Here is a 16,668-nt window from a genome sequence, read left to right as displayed (position 1 = left end):
GGAAGATAAATAGATAAATCAAGTCTCTGCAAAACCGCCAAGAAACACAGAAGTAGCTTTGGCAGGGGGGAGAGAGCACGTTACAAGGAGACATCTCAGGAGAGAGCCTGACTGTGCAATGCAAGGAGAAGAAAAAAAGAAAGCTTTTAGCACCTGTTTGCTTGCACTTATGAATAAGAAAAGAGGCAACTGGAGTTAGAGAGGACAGCAGATACCCATCTCCCCTTGAATCCCGGTCACTGTCCCCTCTGTGAACTCTGCACTTCATCAGGGCTGCAGCCAGGAAAGCTGCAAGAGGAATCCCGTCCCGTTTCCTAACAGAGGTTCCATCCCGCTTCCTAACAGAGGCCAGCATGGAGGAGGCGCAGCCCTTACCACCTGCAATTAGAGGGCAAGAATCATAAATACAGCAGGTCAATTAAAAGCAGAGATAAGCTCTGAGCAGAAAGAGCCTGAGCACAGTCTAATCTATGTCCCCGCCTGCATCGTTTGAGCAGCCCTTGAACCTGGTCTGCATTGCCCCGGCTCAGCCTTCCCAGCCAAAGGACTTCATCCACCCAAGGAGATGACGAGGGCTTGGCTGACCCCCAGCACGCAGCCCCCCCACCCCAGGCAGGCACAGGAAGAGCCCCTTGTCCACAAACAGGGGTGGAGACGCCTCCCCCCCATCATTAATTTCTGGGGCTGAGTACGTTGAGCATGGATGATAAAGCAGAGTCGTTTCCGAAAGCTGTTAGACGCAAGGTTACGGGCAATGCCATCGCTGATTAAAGAATTGACCGTGCTTTGCTAAGGTAGGGCATCTTTGCTAAGGTGATGGAGCACAGGTCCCTGCAGAGGGAGGCCCAAATAAAACAGCTACTTCACACACCAGGGTGCCCAGCCCACCTCCTCCAACTGCCCCAGGGCGCCCTGAGCACTCAGGGCTTTTTATTGATTTTTATTTTATTTTTTATTTATACCCACAACCGTGCTGGAGCAAGCCCACCGCTGTAACCTCCAGCTCACCCATCCTCCTTGGAGCCCTCCCTCACTTGGCTTTGCATCATCTAGCAGGAAAGGCCAGCGAAGAGAACGATATCCTGAATGATAACAAGCAACAACTAAAGACACAGAGAAGGAGCAGGGCGGAGGCTTCAAAGTCTTCTCACAGCAGGGGTGCAGCAAAGCCCAGGTCCCTGGTACCCGTCCTGCAGCTCAATCATAGAATCACAGAATGGTTTGGGTGGGAAGGGACATTAAAGATCACCCAGTGACACCCCCTGCCCTGGGCAGGGACACCTCCCACCAGACCAGCTTGCTCCAAGCCCGGTCCAACCTGGCCTTGAACACCTCCAGGGATGGGGCAGCCACAGCTTCTCTGGGCAACCTGTGCCAGGGGCTCACCACCCTCACAGCAGAGTTTCTTCCTCAGATCTCATCTCAATCTCCCCTCTTCCAGTTTGAAGCCATTCCCCCTCGTCCTATGCCTCCCCTCCCTGATCCAGAGTCCCTCCCCAGCTTTCCTGGAGCCCCTTTAGGGACGGGAAGGGGCTCTGAGGTCTCCCCGGAGCCTTCTCTTCTCCAGGCTGAACCCCCCCAGCTCTCTCAGCCTGTCCTCACAGCAGAGGGGCTCCAGCCCTCCCAGCATCTCCGGGGCCTCCTCTGTCCCTGCTCCAACAGCTCCATGTCCTTCTGCTGTTGGTGCCCCAGAGCTGGAGGCAGCACTGCAGGGGGGTCTCTCCAGAGCGGAGCAGAGGGGCAGGATCCCCCCCCTTGCCCTGCTGCCCATGCTGCTGGGGATGCAGCCCAGGGTCCGGGGGGTTTCTGGGCTGTGAATGCACCTTGTTAGCTCACGCTGAACTTCTCATCAACCAACATCCCCAAGTCCTTCTCCTCAGGGCTGCTCTCCATCCCTTCTCCACCCAGCACGGATTTGTGCCTGGGATTGCCATGACCCAGGTGCAGGACCTTGCACTCAGCCTGGTTGAACTTCATGAGGTTCGCATGGTCCCACCTCTAAAGCCTGTCCAGGTCCCTCTGGATGGCATCCCTTCCCTCCAGCGTGACAACCGTGCCACATCCACAGCCTCTACTCATCCAGAGGCTCAAGCAAAGCTGTGCCAAAGCCTGGACACTGTGCCTGCAAAAGGCAATAAATGCAACCCGTGCTAGAAGAGCCGACTTGCCTGTCAATGCCTGGTTTCACAGCGCAAGAGGAAAACTGCCTCTGACAGCCTCACAAGCACGGCAGTGAAGCCGTGGAGCAATGCCAAGGTGTCACGACGTCCAAGTCCTGCTCAGGAGACCATCATTCTCCTGTCCTTGCCCAGCAGGACAGGGGAGCAGCTGAGGTCCCGGCTGGAGTCAGCCTCCTGGCTAATTCCACTGACACGCAGAGACAAGACACACCATCAGCTATTCCCTGGTTATTTTTAGTACCTGATGACTTTCCTGGAAGCACGCCATAGCGGCGGGTCACAGGGATGGCTGCGGAAGGGACAAGCGTGGCCCCTCTGCCAGGACGGCACCGGCAGCGATAGACGCCAGCCCTGGTTTGAAAGGGTTGATGATAAACGTGTGAGCGTACCGAGCACGAGCTCCAGCCGCTCTTCTTCCATCCTCCTCCTCTCTTTCCCCCTTCACCCATGGAACACCAGCCAATGCCAGCCCCGGAGCTCCCCACCACATGCTCTGTCCCCGCACAGCACTGGAGGGGACGCAGGGCTGGCACGGAGAGACCGGTTTGTCTCAAGACCATGGATGCTAGTCAGCAATCATTACCCGAGAGGGGGACAGGGCGTTGCCCCTGAAACGGGATAAAAGCAACAGCAGAAACACCTCGTAGGGCCAGTCCCAGCGTGAACCGGCAGCTGCATCGCAGCACCTGCAAGTAAACGGCACCCACCCGCCAGGGTGACCGCTTCCCATAGCCCTGACCGACACACAACTTGTCTTGGCATCTCCTAGAGTGCTGCTGGCCATCACAAGAAGGCGGCTCAACACTTCAGCAGGGATTAGGCTGAAAATTAATGACATTTTCCTCTACACCACCAGATAGACACACCAGAGAGGCACAAAGGCAGGCGGCTCTGCTGGGAGCTCCAGCAAGGAGCTCAGCCTGGTTTTCCACCTCATCTAACCTCTTCTCCCCAAAAACAGCCTCCGAAGCAACGCATTAGGGTGACGGCAGCGGGAGGAGGAGATGAGAATCGGACCAGCCGCACGTGGGAGAGCAGCTGGAGTTGCCTCTGGGTTTGAGTTACTGAAGAATTATCGATTTACTCCTCGCCTGCACTCCAGGGGCTGCAAGCAGGAACGCACAGCAGGGTATGGCGGGTGAAATCTTAATGTCGAGGCACCCTCACCGAGCACGGCTGAGGTAACACTAAATAAAGAAAGAGAAGGTGCGAGAATTTCAGTATCCTTTTTGCTGCTTTAGGACCCAAATCACCAAAGGCAGGAATTGAGGGGGGAAAAAAAGAATAAAAATAAAAAAAGGGATACACAGCACTCTGAAGTCATCCTACAGATGCAGGAGGCAAGGGGCTTAATGTAGGGGGAGCGCAAGACACAGCCCAACTGCCTTGGGCATACAAGGTTTGACCCTTGGATCAGAACACATACAATTCCGACAACGATAAAGCTGCCTTGGGACCATCCTAAAAAAAACGGGGTGGCGAGGGCTTTGAAGGAGCAGGCAGAAGTTTTGCAAATCAGGTTCTTGCCAATTCACCCCGCTTTAAGGTCTTCCCTCCTCAAAAGAGAGGTTTGACCAGTCCCATCCCAGTGCTGGCCCCGTAGGACCCCTCACCCCGCCGCTGGGATTTGCCACGGGAATAAAAAAAAAAAAAAACACCTTGATGAGTGCAAACTGCTGCTTTACTAAATTAGTTTCGTTGGTTGTATTGCTTAGGATTATTTTTTTTTAATGCATTATGATCAGATATCTTTTCTATTTTGCTTTGTGGGGAAAAAAAAAAATAAATAGAATTTATAAGAATTAATCTAAAACCTGCCATGATGGCAGGGAAGGGGAAGAGAGTTTTAGAAAAGGGGTTAGAAATGGACCCTTTTGTGATGCCAGGCAGCAGGTTAGGAAATCAGGTGAAGCATCACAGCGAAGGGGGTTTTATTTCGGCTGCCTGAGAACTTCCACATCCCCACCTCCCCCCCGCCTCCATTCCCTCCCCACGCGCTAAGATTGATAATGATAACTAAATGCCGTAATTGAAAGGAAGCGCGGGGAGCGTAAAGTTCAACCAGAGGCACTTTGCTCGTCCTTCGCGAGAGCTGGGCGCCCGCAGAAGAGACGCGTTAGCGCAAAGCTTTGCTCCCTCGTCAGGAGGAATTGTTGGAATATCTGATGTAGCATGCGTGCGGCTAAGGCTAGTTAAGCACCGACACACAGAGAATACGAATGAAGGCAGGCTTTTTTTTTTTTTTTTTTTTTTTTAACGGCCTTAGAGGAATTAGGTGCCCAAAACACACACAGGCAGGCATTTAATTCCCCTGAAAACCCGGTATTTTAACTACCTTGCTGAAGAGATTTCTTTAGATAATCCAGAAAGCTTACATAATGCCTTACAAAGATTTTTTTTTTTTTTTTTTTTAGTTTTTTTTTCCTCTCAGGGACACTTGGGATTCAACATTATGATGCGGTTGCAGAAGAAATTTGGTCTTACGCTTCTCCTCGCGGCCTTTTGGGAAGTTTCAGAGTGCATTTCCTAGTTATTATGGTAATAAATGAAGAAAGGCTCCAGCCTAGTGTAATGGGTACAACTGGCGAGCAAAGAAATCCCTTTTCTTCCTCACACCCGCTCGCATCCATCCACTGCCCGTATTTTTAGCAAAAAAGGCAACTTAAACATATAAGCGTTGTTGCTGCAAGGAAAACAAATGGAAACATCCAATCATAGAATCACAATGTGTTGGGTTGGAAGGGACCTCTAAAGCCCACCCAGTCCAACCCCCCTGCAGTGAGCAGGGACGTCTTCAACTAGATCAGGTTGCTCAGAGCCTCACCAAGCCTGGCCTGGAATGTCTCCAGGGATGGGGCCTCCACCACCTCTCTGGGCAACCTGTTCCTCAATGTGGCAAGCCAAGAGCATCACCGAAGCCATCCTGGAAACGTCCTTGCAGACACGGTGAGCTCAGCCACCTCGCTGCCCACAGCCCCTCCACAGCAGTCTGGAGGACGCAGGAGCAAAGGCACAAGAAATCTCATGAGGGGCTCTTGAAACATCCCTTTTCTCCCCATCCTAGAAAGAGCTGTGCAAACCGGGTATCTCCCACACTGCAAACTACTGCCATCAGCCTCCCAAGGCTGCTCAGCACCCACAGCTCCCAGGCACGCAAACAGGACTCATTTGGATTTCCAAAAAGTCCTTCTCCATCAGTGGTACAAGTTATTTTCAGGGACGGATTGTGCAAGGGCTGGAAACAGGCTCCAATCACCATTTTTTTTGCCTATTTAAACCAAGCAAGAAATAGCAGAACCCCCTTCAGAGAGTCTCTTACCTGTGTGGGGTTTGGCAGAGCCACCTCAGCCGGAGGACACCATCTGTCCCCTCTCTGGCCTCCTTCTCCATGCAAGGAGGACAGAGAGACAGACAAAGAGGGATTGGGCACAGAGATAAAAAAAAATGTAAAAGCACCAGGAATACTGCAGGCTCCTGACCACGCGGGAAAGTTATTACAGTTAGAAGAAAGCCACCTGCATCAGAAGGGAGCAAAGCCAGCAACCGAGATAAATATCAGGGGACAGGGAGGAAGGCGGGACGTGATGAGAATTGGCATAAATATGAGGCCAAGGCAGAAATCACAGGAAAATAAGGGAAGGAGAAGGAGCACTGGGTTGCACGGCATCCCTGCTTCATCGGATCCAGCCCCCCTGCAGGCTCCTACTAAAAGCAGGAAGGGTTTTATCCCCTCTGTTCCCATGGGGAGCCCGGTCCAGAGCCTGATTGCTCTCTAATTGTCAGAAACGATCTTCCAGTTTCCAGGCTGAATTTATTCTGGGCCAGTTTACGTACACTTTTTCTTGTGCCAACGCTGTCCTCGGGCATAAATAGTTCTCCTTCGCTGATGCTCTCCCCTCCCCACCTTCCACCAACGTATTTATAGGCAGCTATCTTCCTCGGCTTTCCTTTTTGCTAATTTAATTAAGTCAGGCTTTCCTCGCCCTCCTTCCCAACACAGGAGCTTCATTTCTCATATCACCTCAGCAGCCCTTCCCCAGCCCCGGTGTCCCTTCGAGGAAAACATGAGCCACGCCATCGCCAGCGGTGATCTCTCCCAGAAAACAGATGCCACTGAGCAGAGCGCCTAATTGCAAACTAACAGAGACAGGCTCGTCTTTTATCCTGTCAGCTATTTTGAATCAGTTAAAGATCATAAACAGTATTCTGGAGCTCAAGCAGGTCCCGTAGTGCTCTGTAATGTGCTCAGTTTACATTCTGGCTGGGTTGTCTCACCGTAATCCTGAGCCGTTCTTCTTTTTCCAATTACGCTACGCCACTTTGTAAAACCATATGATGTCCGTCAGATTAAATATTATCCTATTTGGGGTTAGACAGCCGCTCATACTGCAAAAGGAGAAAGCCACGTCCAGCGGAAGGGAGGAGAGCGAGAGGTTTTCATGCCCACTTTTCTCGTGAAAAGAGAGAGCCTGACAGTGGACTGCGCGGGATGCAAATATTGCCGTTTCAACTCAGCATTTGGGGAAAAAGTCAAATCCACAGACTTCGTTAACAACTAAAGATTATTCAAAAGTGGCAAGATGTGGCAAACTACAAGAGCGAGATATCTTTAGGTGATCAAGGGTAGGGAACTTGGCTTCAGGAATTTTACGAGAGCCAGCCAAGGAGGCATTTGGCCCACTTAATGCTCATTTTAGTAAGAGCCAGAATACCGGAAAAGCTTTCAAAAGACGGAAAAAGCCAACATCCCATCAATATACATACGTAGGGTATGGTGAGCAAACCCACAGAGCTTTAATGAAATCAGGCTTTACACTACTTTGTTTAAATATTTGATTAACAATGTTAATAATGTTAGATCTTCCACGCCACTAGTATTTCTCATTTTCTAGCTAGACGCTGGTACTTAGCATGGCCTTCCCTCAACGTGAGTGAAAAAGGGACAGATTAATAAATGCGGCCGACTGCCTGAGGACTCGCCCGGGGTACAGGCTCAAACCCAGCTGTAGGGCAATCGCCATCCCAACTAATTCTGGGAGGTGGTTGGGTCCTGGATATGACATCTTACGAAAAGCAGAGGTACAGAAACTCGGCGTCTTTGCGGCTGTTATTAGGCTGACATTTAAAAAAAAAAAAAAAAAAAAGACTCTGTTGAAGAGCGACTCTGTTTTTCAACCTATCCAAAAATGGGTTTCAGCCCAGAAAAACCTGGTTTCTGCCTTGTGTAAGCATGCTTTTCTCCCCTTCTCACCTAGACGGGTTCTCCGGCTCAACAGCGGCTTAGTGGCACTCCACGCAGAATAACAAACTTCTCACGCTCCATCTCAGTCTCCTCTTGACAGCAACGAGTGCAAGCTGTCCTCCATGGCACCGAAAGCCGAGGCAAAGGGGTACATCGCTCTGTTTTGGTGGCCATTGACCCGGGGGAGGTGCCACCACTCTACGAGGCGGTGCAAAGAAACACAATATTGCCCCCATATGCCATCGCATTGCTGCCGAGGAAGGCATTATTTTAATTCCATACCCTCCAATGGCTCGTTGAAGGACCAGGCATCATTGCGTGGGATGATTTTTGATCACCCAGCAAGCCAGGCGGGCTCCCTCCAGCCAAAACGGAGGAGAAAAGGTGCAGCTGGAGACCAATTTGCTGTAACGCAACTGGCAGAAACAGCAGAGAAAAATGGAAATATCCTCAAAGAATCCCTAGCCTTTCAATAAATAAGGAAAGCTGTTGTCAAGATGTAAAATAGGCAGGTGCTATTTGTAGGAGAGCAAATGGTAGTGGGGTGCGATAGGGCCTGAGGAACAGCTATCTCCAGGTACCCTCTCTCATTTCTTTGCGGAAATCGCATCTGGTGCCAGCTCAAAGACACGAAACCCATGACCATTTCCAGCAGCATTAGAAACACCACCAACACACACACAATTCGTCTGAATGACAAAACTAGCAGGAAGAGAGAAGGGGAAATATGTTCCTTTCAAGCATCTCCACGGGGGATTTGCAGAGATCAGGTGTTAAAAATAAAGCAAATGGCCAGCACCCTCCTACTCAACTCACTTCATTTGTGATTTTTACACTTCGGGGTTGCTGGGGCTTTTCTGAGCCAACGATTTCTGCTAAAAGAGAAAAGTGTCCGCTACAGAAGACTCAAGATGGTCTTGTAAGGGGGTTTTCTTTCAGCTAGAAACAAACAGATCTAGCTCGAACACCTCCTAGCTAAAAGGAAGATTATTAATACTGAAAGAATGACAGCCAAGCATCCAGCGCTGCTGAAATATTAGCTTTTAATTGCAGCGTTGCAATTTCTTAGAACCCGCGCCCTTCTCCTGCAAGATACTCAGTGGGGAGCCCAAGCTCAGGTTGCCCACCATGCCGTGGCCAGGCTTCCCCCCGGCCCCTCCAGTGCCGCCGAGGAGGGGACAGCCCTGGCGGTGATGGATGGCCAGCCCCGGGGCGGCATGATTGATTCCCCTCGTTAGCCCAAGCGGTTAAGTGGGATGGAAGGGTGGCCCCACACCCCAGGGATGGAGCATGGGGAGAGCAGTTTGTCTCGCTCAAGTTCGACGTGAGCAATACATCCCCAAGCGTGACGGCAGGCAGGAGGAGGCAAAGAGGAGCAGAAAGCCCTTAAGACATTTACGGCAAGAGTTATGGGTTGCACCACAGCTGGGGAGCCAGGTAGGATGAGCCCTTCCTTATAGAATGCACTGGTTTGTATTGTAGCTCCTTCTACAGGGAGTTATTCCTTTTCCATAGATGAAGCAGAGGTGAAATTAAGGCTCTAACAGCCGATGTTAGCCAGGTGTAGCAGAGCAAAAGGACCCCTTGGTGAGGAAGCAAGACATGCCCCCCTGTTGGCACCAACCACCCCGAGTGAACACACAGCCTGGCCCAAAGGAAAAATCGTCCGGAAAAGTTTCTTTCTAACTTACACAGCTCAGTTTAGCTCTTGAGATCGATCCTTATTTTTCATTTCCATATTGCTATCGCTCCAAAATAAAGCGTTCCCCGAGAACCCAATACCCATGGCATTAAGAGACCAAATCTTAGGGCGAGGCTGCAAAAGCAAAGAATAAGAAATCACTAAAAACATCTCCAACTTCTCATGGAAAATTCTCCTGCAATCTCAGCTTTAAAGGTAGGTTAAAACTGGTTTGGCTCGGGGTCTGGTAGTTTGGAGGGGGGCGGGTTTTTTGGAAATCAAACAAAGGCCCGAGCCGTCACGCTGTGACGCCCGCAGCATGATGAATGTGCGAAGCAGTCGCTAAACGTGGCTGCCGCAGGCCGGGATAGAAATGAAATATGGGAAATGGTAAATGAGCACGGACAGGAGGAGGAGAGAGCACCGGAGGGGTACCAGCCCTATCGCCCTGGAGGCAGGTCATCATCTCTAGCAGGGAGCCCCTCGCTCAGCGGGCATTAATGGATGGAGAGAGGGGAGCCGGCCTCGATTTTTCATTGCTCCCCCAAAACCAGCCGCATCCCTCACTCCCGAAGGCAAATAAACAGCAGCTCCGGTAAACGCATCACTCCAACCTCGCTGAGCTCCTGCCGAGCCCGAGCTTTCCAGTGACATCCCTGCATCCAGGGGGTTTCTCAGGAAAAACACCGCATGGGCTATTTTTCATCCTGGTGTACGGTCGCACCAGGCTCAGCCCCTCGCTCCGAGGAGGGGAAGTGGGCATCCGCCTCTGTGAACGATTGCGCGTGTATATAGGTCAGTGCCGGCTCGTGGGTCCGGTGGAGACAAGTATGCATTTTTCTTGCATCCTCAGGCAAGCTGGAAAATGTCACTTACTCGCACAGGCAATCACTAAACATTTTTGCTGCCCTAAGTGCCCAGCTGCTCTGAGGCTCTGGGAGCGGGCTGCCAGCACCTGCCTGGAACACTGAGAACAGGCTTCTCTTTTTTTTTTTTTTTTAATATACATTTTGCTTGATTTTATATTTTTTTTGAAGGCATATGGAGTGATTTAGAGCCCAAAACCAGGGCAAACGTCCCTACCCGCATAATCATCCCTGTTCTCATCCATGTCTCTGCGGTATCCTTCACCTCCCTGGGGGTCTTTTAACCCTGGAAGGGAAAGCCACCTCTGCCTTCCTCACAGCAGCACCCCACAGCTTGGATTTGAAGCGGTGCTGATGTCCAGGCAAAGCCCAGCCAGCAGAGAAACGCTCGCAGAGGGCTGAGAAGCTGTTGCACAGCCTGAAGGTAAAGTCCTGACCAAGAAGGTGGTGGGGTTCCCATATCACAGAATCATGGAATGGTTTGTGTTGGAAGGGACATTAAAGATCACCCAGTGCCACCCCCTGCCCTGGGCAGGGACACCTCCCACCAGACCAGCTTGCTCCAAGCCCCGTCCAACCTGGCCTTGAACACCTCCAGGGACGGGGCAGCCACAGCTTCTCTGGGCAACCTGGGCCAGGGGCTCACCACCCTCACAGCAAAGAATTTCTTCCCGATATCCAATCTAAATCTACCCTCTTTCAGTTTGAAGCTGTTACCCTGTGTCCTATCATTACACTCCCTAACAAAGAGTCCCTCCCCATCCGCATGCGGAAGGAGTCACTCACATGCCAGAAGGAATGGTTTTTCTTAGTCCTGGCTCCTCCATCCTCGGGGAGGAACACGAACATCTGGCCCAGCAGTTAAGTTCAGAGACAGGTGTTTGCTGCTGAACCCCACGCTAACTGAGTGGATTTGGGGAGCAGGCTCGCAGCTCCGTTTAGAGTGAGCATCCTACGGTGAGTACAGCGCCGTGTCACACCAGGAGGGGAGTCCTTCCTGACCGCCACGTGGAGGCACGAGGAGAAAGATGAAAGGGATGAGTCTGAGCAGAGGAAAGGAGCGGGGAGAGACTGCGCCAAGCTGAAGCACTCCAGGAAGTGAGAGGGCAGCTGAAGATGCTTCAGAAGGGACCGTGCTTTCTATCTCCTAGCAACAGATGCCAGCAAAAAGCCAAGGAAGGTGGTCAGAAGATAGTCTTCGTGGAGGAAATGGGGGCTGTGCCAAGTCTCACTCCGAGGGACCCCCATCCCTCCCCTCCTAGGGCTCCTTACGGACACCAACACCACCGCCCTCGCCCCAGCCAGGCTGCTCGTTGCTCCCAATGGCTCAACAACAGGTCGGGGTGTTTTCAGCTCCGCTCAGGGCACCTCACTTGCTCTCTCCCCTCTAGCATCCACCCAGCGTAACTCGGGGCAATGGGGCCACAATTCGGGCCACGGTCACCCCTGCGGCTTGGTAGCTAAAAGGTGGGGGGCAACATTACGCATAGGATGGTGCTCAGCTGGGAGCGAGCTCTCTGTCCCTCGGGTCTCCTGCAGCTCAGTATTTTGGACTCCATCTGCTTCCCTCCAAGCGTTATTCATCTGTGAGTAGCCAACAGGGCAATATTTGCAGCCCCCAAAGCATCTAACACCAACATGTTTTATCTCATCAGGAAATGGCCGGAGGACACCATGCCCAGGGCTTTTAAAGACATTAGGTGGGGGGGGGGGCGGAACTTCTGCATCTTCAGGAAAAAAACACCCTCCCCCCATTGCTGTATCAATTACAGAAGATGCATTAAAAGGTTTTAGTAATGATTTCTTGTCGATAAGCTGGATCTTCAAGTCCCGGTGCCCTTATTCAAACCCTCCTGGGAGCAAGATGTGCCGGCAAAAGGGACACACCACCGACCCAATGGCAAAGGCAGCGGGAAGATAATAGAAAAGAGACATTGGGCAGGGAAAAAAAGATCAGAGACAGAAACCTGTATGAACACAGACAGATCACGAGTTTAAAGGAAGGTGATTCTTCACTCTGCGCCTATACAAATGATTTCCTTCCCTTGGCGGCTCCCTCCTCCCCTCTCCCCTGATGATTTGAAGGCTTTGGGAGCTGCAGTAAGTGGGACTGTTTTTCCGTGCAAGCCAGCCAAAGATTTAGGTAGGCAGGAGGAAAGCACTCTCTTTTTCCATCAGCATTCAATAGAAAGACAGTAAAAAATAAAAATAAAATAAAAAAAAGAGAAAAAGAAAAATCAGGGAAGAGTCCAAGCTGGGAATCGTTAAAAGGAAACACAACCAAGAACATAAAAAAACCACAGAGAGATGGAGTGGAAAAATACGCTCCTTCCAGCTCCGAGCCACCCTCCAACACTTTTCAGGTATGTAAGGTCTTAACGCAGAGATTAATCTGCAAGCTGCCGAGCCGGAGATGGGTAAACTGGCCTGGGAGGAGCCTCCTCCACGCCAGGCGAGATCTTCTGATAATCCCCAGCAGACAGCTAAGGAGGAAAGTTGGCCAATGCGTTTGCTCAGTCCTTGGGTGATAAAGAAGAGGGGAGCGGAGGGCTGCTGCCGGTTATGATAAGGCTGCTCTATGAATGCTGATTATCAGCCTGGCCCCAGCTTGCTAATCCAGAGCTCTAAGTCCATAACCCTTCGCCTGACCCCGTAAAGCCCTCGTGCGGGGCTGGGGCTGTTCGAGGCAGGCACTCATGTTACGGGTGTTTTGCGACACATCCAGGCACCCTCGTTAGCCCGGTTTCCTAAGGAAACAGGGTAAGCACGGTCACACCATCCGTCTGTCCGTCCCTTCACTAATCATTTCTGAACCTGGCAGTCCATTTTAACTACGTCCAAAATGAACAGAAGAGCCTCTCCCGCCCCTCCCCCCCAAAAAAAAAAAATCACTGGGTACCAGAAATGTCATCCTCCCTGGTGAAAGCAGGCAGGGCGGACATTTTTCTGATTCAGAGGAAAAGACAGCAACTGAGGATTTTTCCCTTGTTAAACTCCAGAGAAACCACAGTTGGGCACTCCACGATGAGCCCAACGACAAGCAGAGTTTTTAGTCTTGCAGATCATGGGATGGCTGATTTTCATTACATAAGGAAAATTCACTAGGGTGGAACAGCAGAAGCTATTCTTGATGCAATCAAAACTCACCCTCAGGCACGTGACGTGGCAGGAACGCATGCTTGCCATCCTTCCCGTGCTCCCACGACACTCCCAGCTCACAGGAACAGGAAGATTGTGGGATGATTGCTTGGCTGATTATTTTTTTTTCTTTCCAAGACCTTCATCTTCCTTTGCCACCAGACATTGCCTGGAGCCCATCCAAAGCTTTCCAGGAGCGTCTTGAGCATGCATGCCTTGCAGCTTTTCCATTCTTCTTGACGTTGTAAAACTGTCCTGTAAAAGCAAAATTAAAGGCTTGAGTGCTGGCCACAAAGCCCTTACCGTGGACTTGTTTTCTGTTGTATGCAACTCCAAGACGGGGAGGGGGGGCACGGAAGTGGGGAGAGAGCTTTATGCATTAAACTTCTCTATAAATCTATTGAAGGTATTTCATCACTTCTCGACATTCCTCTATAAAACCCACTCAGCTACATTTACAAATTATAAAATTAGTTTTATGTGCAGGGTCCAGCTAATGGCACAGCTAAATCTAGGGAGCAGGAAGATTAGATGCTTCTCCCATCCTCATGGTGGGATTTATTTTGCAGCATCCCTGTGCGGGGAGCAGCATCCATCCTGGGGTGGAAGATTTCCCCTCCCAAGCGAAAGCTTTCAAAGCTCAAAAGAGATCTGACCACCAGCTGGAGTGTTTTGAAGAAGCCACATCCACGGGGAGCAAACAGAGCTGGATGGCTCAGGGGAACGTTTGTGGTCCACAAAAACCAAGTGTTGCCAGTAAACTAAGGAACACAAAACTGGAGAACTTAAATCCCACGCAGGATAATTTACACATACGGCATGGAGGGAGCGGGGTGCAATATTGAGAAATTTTCAAGGAAAAGGGACAGTTTTCCTTACTCTCCTTATTTTTGTCAAACAGGTGCATGCCGCACTGTGCTCTCAGCAGAAGGCTACGGTGGTGGGAACCAGCTAACTGTGTTTGAACATTACAGAGGCGCGTTTCGCTATGCACCTGGGGCATCAGATACCCGGCAGCTGTATCCCATGTCCTTGGTACCCTGCCACACTCTTCAGAGAAACACTGGGCAGCACCAACCTAGTTCCCAGCGGTCTCCCATTTCTTGGCTACAGCCCAAGGCATTACCCAACCCCGCTCGCTGGAAGAGCACTAAAAGACCCATTACAGAGACAGGACCAGCATAAATATTAATTCAGCAGAGCGCAACTGCCAGGAAGGGAGGGGGTGATACACTTCAGCCCTTCCTGCGCAGGGCCAGCATCATCAATCCTGCCCAGCTCTGGCCTTCACCCCTGCTCACATCCCCTCCCCTCCCTGCTCTCGGTACCTCTCCCACTCCCCAGGCACTACACGGGGTGCAGAAAGAGGCTTGACGTTGCTTACCTGGTCCGCAGGGATGCTGCCTGCTTCCCCAAGGCAGCCCAGCGGTCCAGGCCTGCGAGGAGGGATCTTACGGCAAAGCAAGGTCACCTCCCAATGCGTTTGGCCACTTGCTAATCCTCACACTGCTGGGGATCAACGTTGCAGGGGAGGAGGGAAAAAACCACAACTGTTCCCCCAGTTAAGTCTAGAGGAAGAAACAAAAGCTAATCAGCCTCAAGCACATGAAGGGAACAAGCTTCTTCAAGCACGTTCTCAGCTTCAGTTCTTTGCTCCCTTTAAAAAAAAATAATTTCCCTCTGTAGCATATTAATCACCACAAGTCAGCCTCGGCAAGAGTTATACATGGAGCTATGCAGGCGCTGTGAGGACACTCTGTTATAGCAGGATTATTTACTTTTATAACCTTTACAGAAACAAGAGATAAGTACAGTCGAAAAACTTGCTCACACACAACAGCAGCGACCGCCTGATTCATTCCTGCACCCTCCCATTTGTGCACACGTGCCAAAAGGGCTGACGCTCCGGTTGGCGCCGTGTGAGCCTCACAAGACAGCACTGCCACCGTGCAGGGGTGGCTTTGGAAGCAGATGGGTTTGGAGGGTGGCTTTTTAGTGGGTTTGCCTTTCAGAGGACAAAGGGGTACCCGACTCCCCTGCCGCAGGGCAGCGGCACTCAAGGGCTCAAGATCGGAGGCCACTCATGGTCACCCTGTGCCCCAGGGATGCGCATGGCATTGCCTGGTGGCACAAGACAAAGTGGCTTGTGGAGCAGGACCCTCGGAGCCTGCCCCATTGCTCTGGTTTTCCTCTCCAGCAAGCATCTGCCACCAGCAGAAAGCCTCCGAAGCAGGTCTCGGCCATGCTTTCCAGTGGCTCAGGTCCCGCTAAGAGCAAGCCTGCAATAAACTGAGCGCCCTCCCCTAACAACCCCCCATCTAACCTGCGGCTCCAAGCACGATGCTCTCCTTGAGCAAACAAATGAACAAGTTCTTCACTGCACCGCCCTCTTCCTCTGCTCCCTACCCTCTGACGAACAGCTGAAATTAGTTGTGCGTGTGGTATTTATTTCCCTGGCCCCTGCCATTGGGACCATGCCCAGAGGCCAAGCGCCCGGGGCGGCTATTGCACCTCTCTGCATTTTGGGCCCAGCACTGCAAGTTTCCAGCAAATTCACCAGCAACAACCACGCTGGCAGTGGCTTCGCACCCCCAAGTCTGTCGGGTGCGGTTTGGAACCTCTTCAAATAGATCAATTGGGGAAAACAAAACAGGTACCTCCAGCCTCTGCTGGGATGAGCCAAACCTCGAAGCGAAAGTGCTCTTGCATCTCTGATTTCCATTTGCCCCCAAACCCGTGTCTTGCACCCTCCGGAGCCGTCTCCCATTTCCGCAGAGCTCTGTGGGTGACATCCTGATCTACAGACATATAAAGGAGTCTTTGTTTACAAGATAAGAGCCACAAAATGCAAATAAAAAGCCCCAAATAGCGCAAGATCAAACAGGGTCCGTATCTACCCTTTCAAAGGCATCCAGGCTGCAAAGCTCGCTATAAGCAATGGTTTTGTTTGGAACATTAAATATGATACTAAAAGCATCTTCCATGTGAAAACAACATGCATATGAGTTTGTTTATGTTATAACTTTAATCTCTCCAATAACAGGTCTTTAAAGCTTATTTTAAGCTGGAAAAATAATACTGAGTAATGAATCAAGGCCTTAAGAGGCTGATAAGCAGCAGGGAACCATTGCAGAGAGCGTACTCCTGATTTAATTAAAGTCTTAAATGTACTCCAAGAAACAAAATCCATCCACCCATCAATATGATGAAGCGACTGCAAGTTCCCTTAAACTCACCTGGCCACCTCATGAATCTCCTGGTTGGGAAAGCGAGGAAAAACATGGTCCTCTTTCACTTAATTCTTCAAACCAGCAATTGCCATCCAAGCACGAGCTGTTTTGTTGCTCCTGGGACACACTAACAGGAGCTGAGCTGTGCCCGTGCATGGAGCAGGGTGGAGGCTTCAAAGTCTTCTCACAGCAGGGGTGCAGCAAAGCCCAGGTCCCTGGTACCCGTCCTGCAGCTCAATCATAGAATCACAGAATGGTTTGGGTGGGAAGGGACCTTAAAGATCACCCAGTGACACCCCCTGCCCTGGGCAGGGACACCTCCCACCAGACC

At 51.1% G+C, this 16,668-nt stretch overlaps 1 protein-coding gene and 1 long non-coding RNA gene across 6 annotated transcripts in view; one reads left to right on the top strand and one right to left on the bottom strand.

Annotated features, from left to right (window-relative positions):
* LOC128910947 (uncharacterized) overlaps positions 1-16,653 on the bottom strand; it is a 132,576-nt gene extending 115,923 nt beyond the window's left edge. For all 5 annotated transcript variants that reach the window (XR_008466945.1, XR_008466943.1, XR_008466947.1 and 2 more), the window contains exons 1-4: positions 16,344-16,653; positions 15,765-15,905; positions 14,492-14,675; positions 13,117-13,362 (exon numbers count right to left, since the gene is read on the bottom strand). This is a non-coding gene — a long non-coding RNA (uncharacterized LOC128910947). The remainder of the gene's footprint in view (positions 1-13,116; positions 13,363-14,491; positions 14,676-15,764; positions 15,906-16,343) is intronic.
* Positions 1-16,668, top strand: part of PCBD1 (pterin-4 alpha-carbinolamine dehydratase 1) — a 213,649-nt gene that overhangs the window by 149,749 nt on the left and 47,232 nt on the right. The window lies entirely within an intron of this gene.

This window comes from Rissa tridactyla, chromosome 6, assembly GCF_028500815.1.
Source record: "Rissa tridactyla isolate bRisTri1 chromosome 6, bRisTri1.patW.cur.20221130, whole genome shotgun sequence".
Lineage (NCBI taxonomy): Eukaryota > Metazoa > Chordata > Aves > Charadriiformes > Laridae > Rissa > Rissa tridactyla.
The sequence above is the reverse complement of the archived record's forward strand: the minus strand, read 5'-3'. Positions and strand labels throughout refer to the sequence as shown.